Source organism: Cherax quadricarinatus, chromosome 40 (assembly GCF_038502225.1).
Source record: "Cherax quadricarinatus isolate ZL_2023a chromosome 40, ASM3850222v1, whole genome shotgun sequence".
In the NCBI taxonomy this organism is placed as follows: Eukaryota; Metazoa; Arthropoda; class Malacostraca; order Decapoda; family Parastacidae; genus Cherax; species Cherax quadricarinatus.
The window spans coordinates 18,323,047-18,342,386 of record NC_091331.1 but is presented as its reverse complement, the minus strand read 5'-3'; the positions used below and the strand labels follow the sequence as shown (position 1 = coordinate 18,342,386).

The 19,340-nt window shown below is 41.5% G+C and overlaps 1 protein-coding gene across 1 annotated transcript in view; it reads left to right on the top strand.

Moving 5' to 3' along the window:
* Positions 1-1,079: 1,079 nt before the first annotated feature.
* Positions 1,080-19,340, top strand: part of LOC128706492 (eukaryotic elongation factor 2 kinase) — a gene marked incomplete at its 3' end in the record, with an annotated part of 256,511 nt that continues 238,250 nt past the window's right edge. The window contains 1 exon segment of the mRNA XM_070092758.1: positions 1,080-1,139.

Here is a 19,340-nt window from a genome sequence, read left to right as displayed (position 1 = left end):
TGACTTTAGGTGCCTGTCCCGTGCCTTCATGAAGACAGCCAGGGGTCTTTTGGTAATCACCCTTATGTATGCTGGGAGGCAGTTGAAGAATCTTGGGCCCCTGACACTTATTGTGTTGTCTCTCAGTGTACTCGTGGCACTCCTGATTTTCATTGGGGGAATGTTGCATCTCCTGCCGAGTCTTTTGCTTTCATAGGGAGTGATTTTCGTATGCAAGTTTGGTACCAATCCCTCTAGAATTTTCACTGTGTATAGTATCATGTATCTTTCTCGCCTGCGTTCCAGGGAACACAAATCAAGGTACTTCAACCATTCCCAGTAATTTAGGTGCTTCATCGTACTTATGTGTGCCGTGAAAGTTCTTTGTACACTCTCCAGGTATGTTATGTTACTTGTTACAAATGCATTAAGATGTTACATAAATTATTTAAAACAAACCCTATACGAAGCTAGTAGCCTGTGATTCCTACTAGTTAAAACACAGCTGATAATCGTATAACACAGGACTATATACCAAGTGAAAGAACACGGATAGTTAGAAGAGTTGCATGCAAGGTCAACAAGAGAGCTGCACTTAGGTTTCTCAGTCATGGTCTCCAGGTATGTGAAGCCCTATACAGCCAGTACGACCTATGCCGCAGTTCACAATGTCCTCACCAAGACAAGATGACTGCTCACACGGAAGACCTGAGCTGTAACATTTTTTATAGTTAGCCGTTCATACATTTTTTTCTGAAATATATTTTACTTCTAAAGTTTTTACCAAGGACCACCAGATTTTGGAAGCCACTTTTCTTGATACTAGTATTTTTGTTTCTGCCTTTCACCTAGACATTTCCCAGTTACTGACCTCCTCCATTAGGCTATAAGCTTGTCTGTGGAAGTTCCCGTTATAGGTAATGGGAAGCCTTTCGTACCGCCTCAAAATTCTCTGCTTAACATTAGCATTAACCAAACTAAGGCTGATTTATATTCATGGTTACATACTGCGATGAAGGATATTTTTACCCTTGAGATACAGAATATGTTAAATATAGGCTTTTACTTGGTGGTTAAGATCACCTTGGGAAAGGGAATTCCGTTCAGTAGCAGTGAGGTCGGAGCGAAGAGCTGACCAGTTTCTCTACTCTCACAGCCAGGTTGTGCGATATTATTCTTGACATTGTTTTGTACAGTCTTGTGATCAGATGAGTCAACGTATCCAAACACTGTGGAAGTAACTGTGTTTTCAGGTAGATTATTACTGGATCAGTAGAAGAACCAGATACATGAGTGGGCAAGTTTTTCAAGTAGAAAACTGCAAGGAGCTCGTTAAATTCTATCTCCATGAGATGGTGATTGGGCCCCCCACCAGTTATAATCTGTTCAAATTCAAATTCAAAGTTTATTGTCTATAAAGATTACAATGTTGAATTTACAGAATTTGGTTGTTGTGTGGTTTACATGTAGTTAAATAATGATTGTTACAGAGTGTACCACTAGAACGCCTAGCATGGCTAGGCATTTCGGGCAGACTTAGTTTAATTCTTTATTTTAAAATATTACAAATTATGAGGTAAGTTGGTATTATGGCTAAGTGACTAGATACTAGTTTGTGAGTTTAGCAATGTGAATGCTTTTGTTTTGGCAGCTATGGTGCAGTTGAAGGGGGTCTGCATTCTGAAAAAAGAAATTTGAATGGATCTGGGCGCTGCAATTGAGGTCTGTACATGGCATGGTATGGAAGTACTAGGATTTATAAATAGCTCGTGGTAGGATAATAGTTGTGGAAAATTTTAATAATTTTCCTGGGATTTGCGTAAGAATTGATGGGCATAATAACGTTTATCTGAAATTGTGTAGGTGTGTATCTTTGGTGCGATTTTTTGGAAAATACTAAGTCATATGAAAACTTATATTACCTATAATTTCTTTAAATACTGTAGGGAGTTTATTGGGGAAAATTGTTGTAATTTAAAGAAAATTAATATTCTAATAAGGAAAATGTACTACACACCTTTAAATGCCACTGAATATAATTAAATGTGTGTATAATATAATCGTTTGGGGATTTAGATTTTAGATTTTGCCACCGAAGTGGCTAGTTTATTGTGCACCCCATATCCATCCTGTGGACGGTAGCGCGAGAGCATATGGATACACAAAAGGCCTAGGAACTAGGCCCCAAAGGGTTAACAGGAATACATATGGATTTATATCTACATATCTATAGTTCACTTATCTGTCACAAGCAAATTTAGGAAATTTGCTTAGTATATCTGGTATCTTATTTTCATTAATAAGATATCTTGACATGTCACATAGGTTATTATACTGTCTGTCTCTGTATTCCTCAATAAGTGGACAATTAAGCACATAGTGTTCAAGAGAGTGACCATATGCCTGATCACATAATTTACATTTAGTTTGATCATCATCTGTGTGTCTCCCAAACTGCCAGAAGTACTTGTAACCAAGCCTAAGCCTGGCCACTACAACATCAGTCAGTCTGTTCACATTGCAAGTTGCTCCATAAACATACTTATCTACGTTCATGTTATCATAGTGGGTTATAGATCTACTCAGGCTTCTAACTACATTCCTATAACAATCATTTTCATTATTTACTTCTCTCCTAATATTATTCCTAATGCTAGACACAGTTATACCAAAGTTATATTCTACATTCTCCTTCTGGATACTCTTCTTGGCTAACATATCAACTTTATCATGAAGGAGTAATCCAATGTGTGATGGGATCCATAGCAATTGTACATTAATTCCTTTGTCCCTAATTTTTGAGTATCTATACCTGGCTTCCCCAATGAGCATGTTGTTGGAGTCATTATATGAGTCAAGAGCCTTCAATGATGACATAGAATCAGTAATGATGATAGAGTCAAGCTCAGTGTCATAGGTTATCTTTAGCGCCATTAGGATTGCAAACAATTCAGTTTGCAGTGTAGACGCCCAGTTGTTAATTCTTATGCCTAACTCAACAAATTTATTATCGTTCTTAACTAGGGAGGTGGCAACAAGAGCAGATGCAGCCCTGCCAGAAGACTCCTGTTTAGATCCATCAGTGTATGTAACTTGTGATAACTTATTACTACCGGCTAGGTGAGAAATTTCTTCTTGAGCAGTTGCTCTAACAAGAGATTTAAGGAAGGGATTACTAGCAATGAGCTTCTTGGGAGGGACTTGTAGGTATGTGATATTAAATGAACACATCTTCCATGGAGGGGTGAAATGCTCTTGTTGCCTACAGTGATACAGTTCATGTAGGTTATAAAACTTAATGCAATTGCACGTTTTCACAATCCATTTAGATCTGTGTGTATTTACCTCTAGACACTTGGTAAGATTCACTGTGACAGTGTCTGGTTCGTTTCTCAACATTCTAATACCGAGTACAGTGTTAATTTCAACAATCCTATCACTGATACTAGAAATACCAAGCTCCTTCCTCATGTTAAGAACTTTTGTAGATCTGGGACAGCCAAGAATAATCCTGAGAGCTTCATTTTGCATTAACTCCAAGGGTCGGAGAGAACTTTCTCTAGCTAATATCAACATGGGAGCAGCATAATCAATTAAGGACCTAACATAGGCTATGTACATCATTCTCACGATTCTCACATTAGCACCATAGTTGGGATTGTAGCCAGCAACAGCTTTGAGAGCATTTAGCCTAGCTTTGCATTTCTTGTTTAGTTGTGGTATAGTGGATTTGTTAAAGGGTACATCTACACCAAGATATCTGTAAGTTTTAACGTAGCTAATGATTTCACCCTGCAAATAGATGGGTGGGGGATGTCGTTTGCTTGTTAATATCTTTGTTTTAGAGGAAGATATTATGAGGCCTAGTCGATTACAAATTGCTTGAACTTCATTAAGAATGGTATTCATCTTCTTATGCCCTGTTGTATGGAGCATGATATCATCAGCATAGCTTATAGCTATATGTTTAGGTGAGGCAGGTAGAGCATTTAGGAGAGCATTAATCAGAATATTAAATAGCATGGGACTAAGAACTCCTCCCTGCGGTGTACCTAAGACATTTCTTTAGAATCACTTCTGAAGCCTTGGTAAAGGACAGAGGATACTCTATTTGACAGGTATCCTATTATCCAGCAGAGTAAGCTACCACCAATATTCATTTTGGCTAGTTCATGTAGTATAACGGTTCTGTTCGCAATATCAAATGCAGATTTTAGATCAAGAAAAGTGGTAAAACTAGTAGAGGTGTGTGCAGTGAGAAAGGTGGAAATACAGTTCTGCACACTTTTACCTTTCATGAACCCATAGAGGTAGGGGGAAAGTTGGTGTCTGATTCTGTAGTACAGTCTGTTAAGCATCATTCTTTCAAAAGTTTTACAAAGACAACTAGTTAAGGAGATCGGCCTAAATGTATCAGGCTGTTGGGGCTTAGGGATAGGCACAATGAGACTATTGGTCCAGGAAGTAGGAAGAACGCCCTCAATGTAACTGAGATTATACAGTGCCAACAAAGGGTTATCAGGCACGTGCCTTAGAGTTCTGAGAATATCATAGGTTATACCATCCTCTCCAGGAGCAGTTGATCGACCTTTGGTTAATGCATTATCTAATTCATACTCGGTAAAGAGGCAATCACTCTCATCAATATTTTGGCTCATAAAAATAATCAGTTTCAACATTTCTTCAGAAGTACTCTCTAAATTTTTTCTAATATGAGATGGAAGGCTTTCATGCCTGGATGTTTTGGACCAGTCATTTATGAGGTCATTTGCTTTTTCAAGAGGAAAGGGATGAGCAACATTGCCAGTCTTTTTCCTGGTTATTTTATTTATACCTTTCCAAGCCAAACTCAAAGGGGTGGACATATTTAATCCACTAACAAACTGTTCCCATTCCTGTTGCCTAAGTTCTTCCTTTCTATTCCTTGCATTTGTTAGTGCAGCTTGGAACGTTCTGAGCAGGTCTGGGGTTCTACATTCACGGTATGCTTTACCAATCCTCCTAGATGCATCTGTTAGATTGCGTAGCTGTGGATCATTATAGTATTTACATTGGTTTTTATTGTTATTTATAGTGGAGGGTCTTTGTTTCCTATTCCTGCCCACTTGATCTGTGAGAACACTCTCAATAGTGGTAATTAAATCATCATTAAATTTTTGTGTGCCAATGGGCTCTTAATTCTTATACCATTGATCCAAGTGGTTAATAAAGTTGTCTCTGTGTTCTGGTTTGAGAATAAGTTTCCTCCTTCTGTATTTAGCTCCTTGATTGCTGGAGATGTGATCAAGATTGACAGTTGTTAGTCTTGGGAAGTGATCAGATAGAAGATCATCAACTATGACAGAGTCATGCATCGTATATGATGTATTAAATCCAAGACACAGATCTAGTATGCCACCATATATGTGAGTAGGCTCAGTAGTGCCCACAATTCGAACATTATCATGCTCATTTAGCAATCTCACTAGTTTAGTTCCATTGGTGTTTGTTATAGACCCATCAATATTCTTATGTCTGGCATTAAAATCTCCAAGAATGATGGTAGGTTCACTATTGATGCGATCTGGTAAAGCATCAGGTCGAAGCTGGTTCGCTGGGGCATAGAGATTAAAAATGTTTATGGAAAAATCGCCTGCATATACTTTGACACCATGATACTGCATGTTAACTCGACTCTGCAAGGAAAGGAGTGAATGTGGCAAGTTCTTTCTGACATACATCACACAACAGTTGGTTGACCTTAGGTTATAAGCAGCATACCCAGGCAAGTTTGGTGGAGGTGCTCCATCTTTCAATCTACATTCCTGCAAACAGATGACATCAATATTCTTGGTTGCACTAATATGATGTAAGTCAGGCAACCGCTTCCTGATGGAAGCAATGTTCCATGAAAAGATTTGTAATGTATCCATTGTAGTGAGTTATTACAATCTCTTGCTCATAAGATGGTAAAACTATTATGCTTTGACTACAGTATGCAGACACTTAAGAGCAAATAGCATAGTTTGTACGTCTTTATCTTCAGGACCTTTATTTTTAAGCATTTTTCGGCATCTTGGCAGCCAGTTAAAAGGCAAGTCTTGTAGGCAAGAGTCATGGGCTTCTTTCTCACAAATTGCTGGAAGCTGAACGGAGATTGCTGCACTTTTGACATCATCACCATGCTCAAGAGCATCATCCTGATTACATATATTTATTAAACTTGTCAGGATCTGTTCAAGATGCTCAATTTTTTTCTGGAAATTTGTTATAATATGAGTAAGGTCAGGCGAATCCAATGCCTCTCCGGAGGATGGCACTTCTGGGTTAGTGCTTTCTTTAACACCTATCACCTTAACAGGTACCATGGTTACATTAGTGTTCTCTGTTTCATCATTCATTGCAGGTAGGTCCTGTGCATTAGACTCATCTCCAATTTCCAGGGGGCCTTGAAAGGTGCTGTTAGAGTGCAGCAATATTCCAGCCTAGATAGAACAAGTGACCTGAAGAGTGTCATCATGGGCTTGGCCTCCCTAGTTTTGAAGGTTCTCATTATCCATCCTGTCATTTTTCTAGCAGATGCGATTGATACAATGTTATGGTCCTTGAAGGTGAGATCCTCCGACATAATCACTCCCAGGTCTTTGACGTTGGTGTTTCGCTCTATTTTGTGGCCAGAATTTGTTTTGTACTCTGATGAAGATTTAATTTCCTCATGTTTACCATATCTGAGTAATTGAAATTTCTCATCGTTGAACTTCATATTGTTTTCTGCAGCCCACTGAAAGATTTGGTTGATGTCCGCCTGGAGCCTTGCAGTGTCTGCAATGGAAGACACTGTCATGCAGATTCGGGTGTCATCTGCAAAGGAAGACACGGTGCTGTGGCTGACATCCTTGTCTATGTCGGATATGAGGATGAGGAACAAGATGGGAGCTAGTACTGTGCCTTGTGGAACAGAGCTTTTCACCGTAGCTGCCTCGGACTTTACTCTGTTGACGACTACTCTCTGTGTTCTGTTAGTGAGGAAATTATAGATCCATCGACCGACTTTTCCTGTTATTCCTTTAGCGCGCATTTTGTGCGCTATTACGCCATGGTCACACTTGTCGAAGGCTTTTGCAAAGTCTGTATATATTACATCTGCATTCTTTTTGTCTTCTAGTGCATTTAGGACCTTGTCGTAGTGATCCAGTAGTTGAGACAGACAGGAGCGACCTGTTCTAAACCCATGTTGCCCTGGGTTGTGTAACTGATGGGTTTCTAGATGGGTGGTGATCTTGCTTCTTAGGACCCTTTCAAAGATTTTTATGATATGGGATGTTAGTGCTATTGGTCTGTAGTTCTTTGCTGTTGCTTTACTGCCCCCTTTGTGGAGTGGGGCTATGTCTGTTGTTTTTAGTAACTGAGGGACGACCCCCGTGTCCATGCTCCCTCTCCATAGGATGGAAAAGGCTCGTGATAGGGGCTTCTTGCAGTTCTTGATGAACACAGAGTTCCATGAGTCTGGCCCTGGGGCAGAGTGCATGGGCATGTCATTTATCGCCTGTTCGAAGTCATTTGGCGTCAGGATAACATCGGATAGGCTTGTGTTAATCAAATTTTGTGGCTCTCATAAAAAATTCATTTTGATCTTCGACTCTCAGTCTGTGCATTAGACTCATCTCCAATTTCCAGGGGGGTTACCTGTGTGGTGTCCGTCTGACTGTTGTAGTTGTGTGTATTGGGAGAAATGACAAACTCATCCCCAAGTAGTTCCATATGTGCTAGCAGGGATGGCTAGCTCCTCCACAGCTGGTGTGTGTGATGGCATTCTGGTATCACCAGAATCATTTGCAGTGAGGTGGGGTTCTTGCACACTTTGCAGAGGTTCAGTCTCAGATCTGGCTGTGGTAGACTGGATGGCCTCATCCTCAGTTACCATTAAAGGGCTGTTATCAGGTTTACATCGAAGGTTGTTTGGGTTCTGACTGCAGTCCTTGTGGGAAACTGTAACCCCAACTTCTTTACAGTTAATACACTTAAATTTTTGGCTGTCAGGGCCTACTGTGCATACTCTAGTGGAATGTTTCCCAGCACACTTACCACACCAAGAATGTGGTATTCCACAGTCTGCTGCAACATGGCCATAGTGCTGGCATTTGTAACACCTACGTTTAGGGGGTAGGTACACTTCGATGTTTAGGAAACGTAAACCATGCACCCAGATATTCCGGGGGAGGGGCACAGGACCCACCCAACTGGCAATAATTTGGGATTTTCCTTTAAGTCTTTTATAAAGGCTTGATGATATGCTCACTGAGAGTCAAATGGGATGGGTCCATGCAGTGAGGGTATCCAAAGATTATGGTTTGGGGGAAGCCGGGGTAATGGCGTAGTGTGTACAGTGTGCTGTAGAGTGATTTTAATTAATCGTGAGTCATCGAAGCTGATAGAAATAGTATTGGCATAAATATGGCACTATGAAATAAGTTAATGTGGAGCGCATCTGGAATATTACAGATGTAGAGTGCAATCATCAGATTAATGCTGATAATAGAAAATGAGATGCGGTGTTAACGGGACGAAGAACTGACCACTGCGTAGAATGTTACATGTTTTCGCCTCCCAGTGTGTTTCTCACACAACAGGTAATGTAACTATTTATTGGCCAATATTAGTTGTCCGCCGATAGGGAGGCGTTACGATGTATAATCCAAGGAATAGTTGGGAAGGTGTCTCAGTTTTATGTACACATAATTATTGTATTAATTTTATATGATATGAAAATGATGTGTATAATCATTTGAAACCGTGGACTAACAAAATACTTAAGATTGTCCAGTCCAGTAATATTTCCCTTTATATATATACAGTTCGCAACCAAATTTAATACAGCCAGTGTTACTGGCTTGAAATATTTTGTTTAATAAATTCTAGAACTATATGTTCAAATAATTTTAGGTCCCGCTGTGTGAGTAGGGGAGCAGAGAAGATGGTCATAGGACAGACTGTTGTGACCCACTGTTGCTAAAGTCCCACCTGTCTCCGAGGTACAACGATATCAATAAATGTTTTAGATGTGCCAGAATTCTTCCCAGTTGTGTGTGTGAAATGTTAATTCAGGATTGTACCTGTGAAATTCATGCACATAATTTCTCATAATTTCTTAGCTTGTAAAATGAACTTTGTAAAACATAACAAACCAGCGCTTTAGATTTTTTTAATCTGAACTTTTTCAGGTGAAATTCATTGTTGCATTCTCTCGTTAGTTAGATATTGTCATCACCTTATTTATAACAACTTACGTGCACACTTGAATCTGATGTGCCTCAGTCTACACTGCTCTACACTGTAAATTCAGTGTTTTTAATTTATCTTCAGAGACATCATTCCTAATGCACGGCAGTCTTTTTGTTAGCCACTGAACAGGTGAAAAAATAATATTTCAAGACAATTATGGGCGCATTTACTTTCATTCTTGAATAAGGAAGATACATGTGCAACAGGTATCTTTATACCGAAACGTTTCGCCCACACAGTAGGCGGTACCGGATACCATTATTATATTCATTCTGTAATACTGAGACCTGAACTGCGACTCATAATTTCAATGACACTTCACCGAAGGCGTAAAGATTTGTAGTATAACCTTGAAAATTGTCTTAACAATATGAAACCAGACAATCTTATTAGTTTTAATTTCAACAATTTTTGAATTGTTGTGTTGGCTTTGTATTTCTACTAAACCGAACCGAACCTCATTTACTTACATAACTAAATCTTCACCTCCTGTTGAATGAAAGGCACTATAGGAGAATGTTAATCTTTACTGAGACAAGTTGGGTTATGTATATGAATGATATACAGTGGTATGCAACATCTGGGTATCATTAATGTAGACGTTTCGCCATCCAATGGCTTTATCAATACAGATTCTAGGACAATTGGACAAGCCTTCGTCTGCTACCCGTCCCCCACTCTTCACCTGACTCCATTATATAAGCGCCAGCCTTCTTGCCTGTTTTCCATTTTCATCACGACTACGGTGCTCTTCACACCAACTCCGAGGCTGAGGGACTGATTACCTCATCTTTTGTATATAATTCTTCTGTCTTCAAATTATGTCCTAGAATTTGTAGATAAAGCCACTGGATGGCGAAACGTCTCCATTAAAGATACCCAGATGTTGCATATGTGCCTAATTTTCAAGTTGGATATGCAAGCGAAATATTGTCTCGGTAAAGGTTTTCATTTTGCCACAGTATTTTTTTATAAACTCTTCGGTATTATAACCTTTTCCCCCGGCTTCCATATTATTAAGTTTGTAGGTGTTGACAGTGACCTGCATCTGCCAGCCGTCCACCCACCAGTGTAACTTATCTACATTATCATGAAGGTCTCCAACGTTTACGTCAGCATATATTTACTGGTTATCATATCTTAATGGCAATAACCTCCTGCAAATTTACTAATTAGATATCAGAAATTCCATTTAGCGGATACCTCCTTAATCAACCTGATGAATTATATAAGAACTCAAATGTCAAAAATTAATTCCCCCTTCATGGTTGCCTAAAACCTCAAGATTGACCTTGATGGTAACAACTAGTGATAATCATAACCTTGATGACAACAATTAGTGTTAGCAACAACCTTGATGACGACAATGAGTGACAGTAACAATCTTGATGACAACGAGTGATAGTAACAACCTTGGTGACGACAACGAGTGATAGTAACAACCTTGATGACAACGAGCGATAGTAACAACCTTGATGACAACGAGAGTGATAGTAACAACCTTGATGACAACGAATGATAGTAACAACCTTGATGACGACAACTCGAGTGAAAGTAACAACCTCGATGACAACGAATGATAGTAACCTTGATGACAACTAAAGTGATAGTGACCTTGATGACAACAACTGGATAATAACCTTGATGACAAAGTGATAGTAACCTTGATGACAACAACTAGATAGTGACAACCTTTATGACAACTAAAGTGATAGTGACCTTGATGACAACAACTAGATAGTAACAACGTTTATGACAACTAAAGTGATAGTAACTTTGATGACAACAACTAGATAGTAACAACCTTGATGACGACAGCTAGAGTGTGTAGTAATAACCTTGATGACAAGTAGAGTGATAGTAACAACTTTGATGACAACTAGAGTGGTAGTAACAACCTTGATGACAACTAGTGATAGCAACAACCTTGATGACGACTAGTGATAGTAACAACCTTGATGACGAGTGGTAGTAACCTCGATGACAACGAGAGTAATAGTAACAATCTTGACAAAGGCGACAATTATGTTAACAACTTTGATGAGAACAATAACATTAACAATCTTGACTAAAACAACAATAATAACATTAACGACCTTGACAAAAACAACAGTAACATTCACAAACTTGACCAAACAACAATAACATTGACAACCTTGACAAAAACAATAACAGCAACATTGACAACCTTGACGAAAACAACAACAATAGCATTGACAACCATGACAAAAACAATACTAGCAGCGTTGACGATAAGAGAAGAAAACAAGAACAGTAAAGCGATAACAACCACGACGACAACTACAAAAACATTATTTACGGTGACCACAAGAGGAGGAGGAGGCGGGTGAACAAGGTCTTACCACACTAGTATGAAGCAGATAATAATGTTTTCAGAAAGAGGTTGCCTACGTGGCCTCACACAGGTACATTACTGTATCAAACAAATATATCTGCTGTATGAGACGTGCTGTATCAGGCAGGTATGAAGAAATTGAGACACTTATACAGCATATGGGAATCTTTATTGAAGAAACGTTTCGCCACACATTGGCTTCATCAGTCCAATACAAAGCAGGAAGGTATAAGGAAAGGAGGAGTTTGAAGTAATCAGTCGCTCATCCTGGAATCGATGTGTCCAGTCCATCACTCTTGTAGCAAGTACAGCATAGGGCCAGAGAGGTGGCTATATACTGCAGTCAGGTTTTCAAAACCATTCATCACATCAGGCAGGTATATATGCTGTATCAGGCTGGTATATGTGTTATATCAAGCAGGTATATCTGCTGATTATGGCAGTTAACTGCGTTTGTGTAAGAATGTTAGCAGTAGCATGCAGAGGTAAGCCTAGCAGGAACAGTAACGGGAGCAGCGTAGCAGTAGCAGCAGGAACAACAATACAGCAGCTGAAATAAGTCGAACATCAACAAGAACCGCAGCAGTGACAACAATAGAAGTAAAAGAAGTAGCAACAATAGGAGCAGCAGCAGAAGTAAGAACAAGAGCAACAGCAGCATAACACTAACAGGAACAACAACAACAGTAGTTAGCAAGCTTAGTGGCAGCAGTAGGTAAGGCAGACAAGATTGGCTCACAACAAAAACTGCTGACACCAACGCTACTTACCACACTAGCGTCAAAGAATCCTCTTCATACAACGTTTCGCCAAAGGCTAGGCTTTATTAAGTACGTATATAGGAATGATCAATTACACTGCCTTATAAGGCAAACGAGCACCTTGAGGTCAGGCTCAGAGGAACACAGGTCACATATTATCTCGTGATATATCGAGAAAGAAGTATAGGTGAGGTTAGGTAAAAATAAAGGGAGGGGGGAAGGTGTGTATTTTATGAATCTTGGACAATGAGATCAAGAGGTCTAGCTGACATATGCATTCCAATGTTTTGCTCAATAGTTTGGCAAGGTGGATCACTGCTGCTTCCAAAATTCTGTCTGACACTATGGTTGTGGTGGTGTAACAGCTGCGTTCTACCCCTGTCCATGACGTGAGAATAAAGGTTAAGATGGACCACACATGCGTTGTCTTTATTTTCGCTTGTCAGGTTTTTCATAGTCTACCTACAAACTCACTACAACATTACTCACCACACCAACACTACTCACCACACCAACATTACTCACCACGCCAACACTACTCACCACACCAACATATTCACCATACCAACACTACTCACCAACATTACTCACCACACCAACACTACTCACCATACCAACGCTACTCACACCAGCAACACTCACCACACCAACACTACTCACCATACCAACACTACTCACCACACCTACACTACTCACCATACCAACACTACTCACACCAACAACACTCACCACACCAACACTACTCACCGCACCAACACTACTCACCATACCAACACTACTCACACCAACAACACTCATCACACCAACACTACTCACCATACCAACACTACTCACACCAACACTACTCACCACACCAACATTACTAACTACACTAACATTACTCACCACGCCAACACTACTCACCACACCAACACTACTCACCACACCAACACTACTCACCACACAAACATTACTCAGCACACCAACACTACTCAGCACACCAACACTACTCACCACGCCAACACTACTCATCACATCAACATTACTCACTACACCAGCATTACTCACCACGCCAACACTACTCACTACACCATTACTCACCATGCCAACACTACTCACCACACCAACACTAGTCACCACAACAACACTACTCACCACACCAACATTACTCACCACACCAACACTACTCACCACACCAATATTACTCACCACACCAACACTACTCACCATACCAACACTACTCACCACACCAACAACACTCACCACACCAACACTACTCACCACACCAACGCTCTCGCTTCACACGGTGAGGGCCTGGGTTCGATTCCCAGCCAGGGTAGAAACATTGGACGTGTTTCTTTCCACCTGTTGTCTATGTTCCCCATCAGTAAAATGGGTACCTGGGTGTTAGTCGACTGGTGTGGGTCGCATCCTGGGACACTGACCTAAGGAGGCCTGGTCACAGACCGGGCCGCGGGGGCGTTGACCCCCGGAACTCTCTCCAGGAACTCTCTCCAGGTAAACACCACTACTCACCACACCAACATTACTCACCACACTAACACTACTCACCACACCAACACTACTCACCACACCAACACTACTCACCACACCAACATTACTCAACACACCAACACTTCTCGCTACACCATCACTCATCTCGCCAACACTACTCACCATACCAACACTACTCACCACACCAACATTACTCAACACACCAACACTTCTCACTACACCAACATTACTCGCCACACCAACACTACTCACCACACCAACCTTACTCACCACACCAACACTTCTCGCTACACCAACAATACTCACCACGCCAACACTACTCACCACACCAACACTGCTCACCACACCAACACTACTCACCACACCAACATATTCACTACACCAACACTACTCACCACACCAACATTACTCACCGCACCAACACTACTTACCATACCAACACTACTCACCACACCAACAACACTCACCACACCAACACTACTCACCACACCAACACTACTCACCACACCAACATTACTACTACACCATTACTCAACACACCAACACTACTCACCATACCAACACTACTCACCACACCAACAACACTCACCACACCAACACTACTCACCACACCAACACTACTCACCACACCAACACTACTCACCACACCATTACTCACCACACCAGCACTACTCACCACACCAACACTACTCACCACACCATTACTCACTACACCAACATTACTCACCACGTCAACACTACTTACCACACCATTACCCACCACGCCAACACTACTCACCTCACCAACACTAGTCACCACAACAACACTACTCACCACACCAACATTACTCACCACACCAACATTACTCACCACACCAACACTACTCACCACACCATTACTCACCACAACAACACTACTCACCATACCAACACTACTCACCACATCAACACTCACCACACCAACACTACTCACCACACCAACATTGCTAACTACACCAACATTACTCACCACGCCAACACTACTCACCACACCAACACTACTCACTACACCAAGAACACTCACCACACCAACACTACTCACCACACCAACACAACTCACCACACCAACATTACTCACCACACCAACACTACTCACCACACCAACACTACTCACCACACCAACACTACTCACCACACCAACACTACTCACCACACCAACACTACTCACCACACCAACACTACTCACCACACCAACATTACTCACCACACCAACACTACTCACCACACCAACACTACTCACCACACCAACACTACTCACCACACCAACACTACTCACCACACCAACACTAGTCACCACAACAACACTACTCACCACACCAACATTACTCACCACACCAACACTACTCACCACACCAACACTACTCACCACACCAACATTACTCACCACGCCAACACTACTCACCACGCCAACACTACTCACCACACCAACATTACTCAACACACCAACACTTCTCGCTACACCATTACTCACCACGCCAACACTACTCACCACACCAACACTAGTCACCACGCCAACACTACTCACCACGCCAACACTACTCACCACACCAACATTACTCAACACACCAACACTTTTCGCTACACCAACATTACTCACCACGCCAACACTACTCACCACACCAACAACACTCACCACACCAACACTACTCACCACACCAACACTACTCACCACACCAACATTACTAACTACATCAACATTACTCACCACGCCAACATTACTCACCACACCAACAACACTCACCACACCAACACTACTCACCACACCAACACTACTCACCACACCACTACTCACCACACCAACATTACTCACCACACTAACACTACTCACCACACCAACACTACTCACCACACCAACATTACTCAACACACCAACACTTCTCGCTACACCAACATCACTCATCTCGCCAACACTACTCACCACACCAACATTACTCACCACACCAACACTACTCACCACACCAACATTACTCACCACGCCAACACTACTCACCACACCAACACTACTCACCACACCAACATTACTCAACACCGAACTTGCACACGAAAATCACTCACAACGAAAGCAAAAGACTCGGCAGACGATGCAACATCCTCCTCATGAAAAGCAGGGGTGTCACTAGCACGTTAAGAGACAATACAGTAAGTGTCAGGGGCCCGAGACTGTTCATCTGTCTCCCAGCATACATAAGGAGGATTACCAATTGACCCCTGGCTGTCTTCAAGCTGGCACTAGACAAGCACCTAAAGTCGGTACCTGACCAGCCGGGCTGTGGCTCGTACGTTGGATTGCGTGCAGCCAGCAGTAACAGCCTGGTTGATCAGGCTCTGATCCACCAGGACGCCTGGTCATAGACCGTGCCGCGGGGGCGTTGACCACCGGAACTCTCTCCAGGTAAACTCCAGGTAAACACCAACACTTCTCGCTACACCAACATTACTCACCACACCAACACTACTCACCACACCAACATTACTCAGGATACCAACACTTCTCGCTACACTAACATTACTCACCACACCAGCACTACTCACCACACCAACACTGCTCACCACACCAACACTACTCACCACACCAACATTACTTACCACATGTACGTGGACTTCAGCTATATCTTATCCTGACAGTTTAAGATGTAATAAATTTAATATGTGGAGTAAATATTCCGCAAAAAAGTTGATATGTTCGTTACTAGTTTTAAGAATCGTAGCAGCATGATGGAGGCGGCAGTGAGGGAGGGTGACACGGGGGTGACACGGGGGTTCCAATATTTGTGTAAGACATGGCAATGTTTACGATTTTTATTGTAAATTTTCTTTGCTACCTTGAACATGAAAATGTGTGTGTATACTCACCTAGTTGTGGTTGCAGGGGTCGATTCATAGCTCCTGGCCCCGCCTCTTCACTGGCCGCTACTGGGTCACTTTCCCTGCACCATGAGCTTTATTATACCTCATCTTAAAGCTATGAATGGATCCTGCCTCCACTACATCGCTTCCCAAACTATTCCACTTACTGACTAATGTGTGTGTGTGCTTCATGTGTACTCTGGAGCAAAGCTTCTCTTCCCTTCCTGGAAAATGCTTCACATAACTACGGGCTTTACTATTACCTGCATTATTTAATCTCCTATACGTTGTATTATCTGGATAAATAATTTTTTTAGTTTGTTTATAAAGCAGATTACCCTCCACTTCAGTGACTAGTATGCCACATACGGGTTTAGCGCTTCCCCATGAATGTTATAATAATTATTGTGTACCCACGTAAATGTAATAGCATGCTTTTATAGACAGGCCCTGTGGAAATTTTTTACATAATTTCCTATATGTAGAACAAATAAATGAATAATATAATAATTCCGTATTAAAATGTGATGCTATTTGAACCCTTGAGAAATTTCGAGGGAGGGGGTGTAGAATAGCCAGTAGGGACGCCGGGGAGACGCCATATTGAATTTAATGGGTGTACACTGGTTGTTGCAATCGTCTAATAATCCAGCATCATCGAGGCCATAATACGGTGTTTCGGCCTTTATTTGTAATAGGAACCCATGTTAATGTCCTCTCCTGAAGAATTGGGACAGGAAATTTATGGGTCGCTCTTACGTGCTAGAACTTTTAATTTGTCATCAATCCTATACGATACATCCCTCTAGCGACCAGGACAGCATGTGGATGGCGGAAAATACATGCAGACGTCACAGGGAGGTGCAACATAGTGTTTGCATTTAGATCACTAGCTGGCCAGTGTAGGGTCTAGGTGTTAGGCAGGTGTTGTGGTGTGGTCCATCTACAGTAATTAAATGGTAAGTGTTAATATGAATATTTTGTGTACTCAGCAAGTAAAGCAAAGTAACATACAGTCCACGCAACTTCAATGAACCAGAGTAGCTGGCTTTAATATTATAATTATTAATTTAACGTCATGTCTAGTTTTTTGTGAGAGTTGTGAAGAAGTGGGCAGTCGAAGGAGTTGCAGTTCAGGGACATACTGTGACTCAGTCCCCCTTACCTCACCCAAATTACTTGCAGGTAATAATTCAGGTGATGCCCTGTAAGCCTCCTGCAGGTAATTTGCTCACATAATAATAATAATAATAGTAATAATAATTTTCAAAAGGCCCTTTAGGCCATCTATTTATGATGTTATATTTCACAAAAATGCAAATTACATTATAATTAATATTTAAATTAACCCTCTGAAATATATTTAAATGAAAAAAAAATCCCTCAGATCCCACTTTAATATTAAAAAAAATCATATTACGTAATATTTTCACATTTTTTAAGGATTTCATTATTTTAGAATTTAAATTTTCATTCAGACCAAGAGGCACACAGTGTAAAACGAGCCCCGTGAGGGCGGGGAATGTGGCTAGGCCTGGGGACAGTTGGTCCCAAACATGAGAGGGTACTTGTACCTCCTCCCATGGGAGTCTTAGGTCTCGAGACACTCCCCAGATAGGGAGCCAAGGCCGGGTCACCACTACTTGGAAAAGACCCGGGCCGGGAGAGTACCGGCGAATAAAAAAAAAAAGTAAAAAACCAGAAATATGATAAACTTTACTAAATTATAGTAATTTCCATGAATTTCTCAAAACATAAGTGTTGGTAAAAATTATCATAACATAACAGCAACAAACTTCAGCTGTGAGGGTAAGACAGGATGTATCTATCAGTGGTGGTGATAACCTCTCACCAAGCCAGTGTGTAAGATGCAGTGGTAGTGATAACCTCTCACCAAGCCAGTGTGTAAGATGCAGTGGTGGTGATAACCTCTCACCAAGCCAGTGTGTAAGATGGAGTGGTGGTGATAACCTCTCACCAAGCCAGTGTGTAAGATGCAGTGGTAGTGATAACCTCTCACCAAGCCAGTGTGTAAGATGCAGTGGTAGTGATAATCTCTCACCAAGCCAGTGTGTAAGATGCAGTGGTGGTGATAACCTCTCACCAAGCCAGTGTGTAAGATGCAGTGTTGGTGATAACCTCTCACCAAGCCAGTGTGTAAGATGCAGTGGTGGTGATAACCTCTCACCAAGCCAGTGTGTAAGATGCAGTGGTAGTGATAACCTCTCACCAAGCCAATGTGTAAGATGCAGTGATGGTGATAACCTCTCACCAAGCCAGTGTGTAAGATGCAGTGTTGGTGATAACCTCTCACCAAGCCAGTGTGTAAGATGCAGTGGTGGTGATAACCTCTCACCAAGCCAGTGTGTAAGATGCAGTGGTGGTGATAACCTCTCACCAAGCCAGTGTGTAAGATGTGGTGGTGATAACCTCTCACCAAGCCAGTGTGTAAGTTGCAGTGGTAGTGATAACCTCTCACCAAGCCAGTGTGTAAGATGCAGTGGTAGTGATAACCTCTCACCAAGCCAGTGTGTAAGATGCAGTGGTGGTGATAACCTCTCACCAAGCCAGTGTGTAAGATGCAGTGGTGGTGATAACCTCTCACCAAGCCAGTGTGTAAGATG